Here is a 4,315-nt window from a genome sequence, read left to right as displayed (position 1 = left end):
TGAACTAAATGTCTTATGTATGAAATAGTGTGTAGTGTCTAGGAGCAAGTGTGTTGCAGAATTGCAACTAAAGAGCAAAGCAGCGCTTTTGTTTGAGCTATGGTTACACTTTGTTTAAGGTATAGTAACAACAACTTCAAGTTATGTTACTTTGGTTTAAGCATGTGTCTATAGTTTTCAAGCAAAAACTGTAATCCTCCTCAGGTGATAATAGGTGATAAGTTCCTTAGGTGATAATAGGCTGACTTCATTACAGTCTCAATGTGACTGTTAAAATTCAGATCTGAGTCCAGAACCACTCCCAGATTTCTGGCTTGGCTATTGGTTTTTAGCTTCACTGCTTGAAGCTGAGAGCTGACTTTTAATCTTTCTTCCTTGGTTCAATACTCTATTCTGGCACATCCACTCTTGAATGTGATCAATATAGACTCCTGGTGAGTGAAAGGCCACAGCCCTTGGGGGGGTGGATTGATATTGCACTGAGTTCTTGGGGTGGGGGAGGTGGGGGAGTGTAGGGTTCAGGGGTTCAGCAGTCGGTCGGGGTGTTTCTGGTCTTTTTCTTGAGACTGCTTGAGTGTATGTCGTTTAGGAGGGGGAGCCGATCCACTAAGCTACTATACGCAGGGCTTTTGTTTTGGCCTACCTGGTGGTCCTTCATGATCTTCTGTTAGTGTTTTTTTTTTGTTTTTACCTGCTTCACACCTGTTTGGACTTCTGCTGATTTCCCTCTTCTACACAAACCTGTTTAGTCTTTTCAGACTATATTTTTGATCTTTTTTTCAGTATTATTTGTACCCTCTGAGATTTTGTTTTTCAGGACCTTTTGGTTCTTTATTCACCTCGTGCCGGGTTCTACATTTCGGTCTTCTCTGCCTTCATTATCTTTCATATTTCAATTTTTAAAGAGAGAATAATTATTTTGACATTCTGTGAAATTCGTTCTGTGAATATTTTAACCCTCTGTTCTAAATCCTGTTTAACCACAGGGACCCAGCAAAATCTTGAATTTATTTTTGTGGGTGACGATGAACTGGTCTAGTGCTTGGAGTTACTGCAGGGAGAACTTCATGGACCTGGCGACTGTGAGGAACAATGCAGAGGAACAAATAATTCAGAATCTGGTGGCTCACGTGAACTGGACTTGGATCGGTCTGTTTGGGGATCCAAAGTTTTACTGGTCTGATGGGGACAGCTTTGTCTTCAAAAACTGGGATGCTGTTTCAAATCCAATTATCTCAATGAGTAATTTGTGGTATTTTATCTTCAAACAGATCAGGGAAATAGAAGTTTCTGTCCTGTGAAACTAAATTACTGTTCGTCTGCTACAGTTATCCCAGTGAGTAAAAAAAAAAACAAGATTTTATTTATATATAAGTATTATATAATATATATTTATAGTAGCCATATAAGCATGATACAGTGTGACATTTTCAATTTATTACCGTATTCATTATTTTATAATTTATTTGTTAAATTGCCAAGTGTATTGTCATTTATAACTTTCTGGGTGCTAGAAGTTCTTCCATAGCATAACTGAGAGTTCTTGTAGCTGGTTTAAAAAAAAAAAAACTACAAATAACTGCCTGCTGAAGTAGAAAATAATACAAATAAAAGCTTTGACCAGTGAACCAAAAACTAAATTGTGTACATTTTTATCTTGAAATCAGACTCACAGTGAATTGTGGCAGTGAGCTTTCCTGACTTCACCACTGGAGGGATCTGCGGTCCTTCAGGTCCCAGTTCCAGCTCTGCTTCACACCAGAACTGGATCTCATTATCTTCTTTAGTGGGAGTGAAGTGCGTACCACATCCGTATCATGCGACAAACAACATTAGAGAAAAGCGCTGTTTGCCAGTCATTCATCTCTGGCTAACCCAACAGCAGCTCCAACCTGCTACTAACTACTTGTGATCACACCGTTTTATCATCACACACCACGACATAATTAAGACTGCCTCGCATTGCATGAATAACAAAAGCATATTCCTGTCCTTCTGGAAGCAGACACTGCAGAGAAGAGCAGATAGGTAAAGCAGGATATACTCAGACACAAACACGGCGTTGCACTCGGAGAGTTTGGCTGTGGAGAAGTGCATGAGTAACAGCAGAAAAATGGTAACACTAATCTTTGGATTAGCCTACACAAAACCTTCTTTGGATCCTCAATGTACTTTTCAGATAGAAATGCAGCTCCATTTTTAGACTCTCCAATCAATAAAAGCACCTGTCAATGTCGCCTCCAAAATCGGCTTTATAAGCCTGATTGCCAGATGAAATTCAGCTTTATGAAGAGAAACAGAGAGGAACTCAAGTTTCTGTGGATAATGAGTTTCTGAAATGCTGCCACACTGATATTGTGGGACAACATTTTGGGATGTTACACTGAGATTTCGAAGTATCCGATGTATATGTAGATCTCGTTGATCTGGTGAGTGTGTTCTTTCATTTTTTGTCTTTGGCAGCTTTTTGCCTGTTTTTCGGCAAACTGTTTCTTAATCGGTAAACTGTTTACCCACAGTTCTTAGACATATCGCTGTACAATAGCTGCCAACTGACACAGAAAGTGAGAAACGAGTGCTTCAAAGAGGAACAAAAAACAAGAACCGTCAAGTTATGGGTCTAAAGAGGAAATTCTTCAGCTTTGCAGTTCTGAAGCGGAGCTGCAAGGTTGAGAAACCACCATCTATGCTTTTGCCACTCGACTGGTGGTGAAGTTCAAAATGAACTGCATGAAGTCAGTTTCTTTGTGCTGGTCCAACTGAACTTCACCAAAACCAGTCAGTCCTTTGTAGATTATGACAACCAGGTTTCTAAGAGGATATACAGTGTGAGTGGTACGCTGCAGCTGCTGCATGGGGACATGTGATTTACAAGACTGATGGACATACTCTGGAGACACTGGTGAATAAGGGAAAACCACATTGATCTCAAGGGAGATGCACAAAATAACTGCAGATGACAGAGAAGTATAAATAATTGTAACTGTACATACAGTATGAAGGGATCAGATTTTGAGAGCCCCAAACCCTCAATGCCACATATTTTGTTTAAAAGCAAATATGCAGAGGTGGAAAAAGTACAAAAATGTTGTACTTAAGTAAAAGTACAAATTTTCTGCTTGAAAATTACTTAAGTAAAAGTAAAAAATACCCATTAAGAACATTACTTAAGTAAAAGTATAAAAGTACCTCAAATTAAATATAATAAAGTACCAAAAGTACATGGTGTAAAATGTACTTAAGTACAAAAGTAAAAAGTACAAAGTACAAAGTACAAAATTCAAAGTACAAAATTATTTTCAAAAGGATTGCAAAGAAATGAAGAATCCAAGAATTTGCTTACAACTCTAAATAATGGTGATATTATTCTGACCCCTTTAGCGTTTGTCTCCATTACCCCATTTTAATTTCTCCCTTTGCTCATCACTGCTGCTGTACCCCAGTGGCCCCGCTGACAGGTCAGCCTGTAGTATGCAGTGACAACATTAAGCAACCCCAGCTGAAGGAGGATGAAGGAGACTCTTGAACTGATTGAACTTTTAAATGCCAAAACCACCTTAGAAGGGGTGGTGGATGATGATAGAACCGGATTAGTTATTTAAGGTTTGATCATGAAAGTCTGGTATCTGGAACACCATCAGACCATCAAAACATCTTATTAAACTATTTAGACGGTGTTAAATATGCTGCCAGAGTCAGCACAAATAGGAGAAATTGATCCAGTATTTTGGTCCAGTTTTTGCACCAGGACTTTTCTTCCATGGAAGGATTTCTTTCTTTGGACAGCTTTGCCTGGCTTTGCCTGGCTCATAGATAAACTCTTGGGTTTTCGAGAGGAAAGGAACCCATCGTTGCTGCCGGTATTAACTCCTGGTAACAGCCAGCAGAGAATAACTTGTAATTAATGAAGCTGAAACTCCCCATCCAACAAAGAATAAACCTGGCTGCTATTCACCTTCTAATATGCATCAGTCACAGGTGATGATACAAATGGAGCTCCGCCTCTAGAATTGGCCACAATTATGGTCAGAAAAATCCTTTTCAATGCCCAACTTTAACAATACTGCTGAGGAACATGGCATTTGCGACTTCAGTGCTTTTTGGTTATTTTATGATAATCCTTTTATGGGCTGCTATTCCAAAAGACTGAAAGTTTCATATTTGCACATGGTCCCGACAGACACCAATTAAAATATTCAGGGTTTCTTATGTACAGGTATGGTTGCTTCAGACTTAAGACAGAGTTCAATCGTCTTTTAAAAATATGTAAAACGTTAACATGACATCTGTTACTCTGAATGATAGTCATGCATGC

This window comes from Cololabis saira, chromosome 1 (assembly GCF_033807715.1).
Source record: "Cololabis saira isolate AMF1-May2022 chromosome 1, fColSai1.1, whole genome shotgun sequence".
NCBI lineage: Eukaryota > Metazoa > Chordata > Actinopteri > Beloniformes > Belonidae > Cololabis > Cololabis saira.
This window is presented reverse-complemented; position numbering follows the sequence as displayed.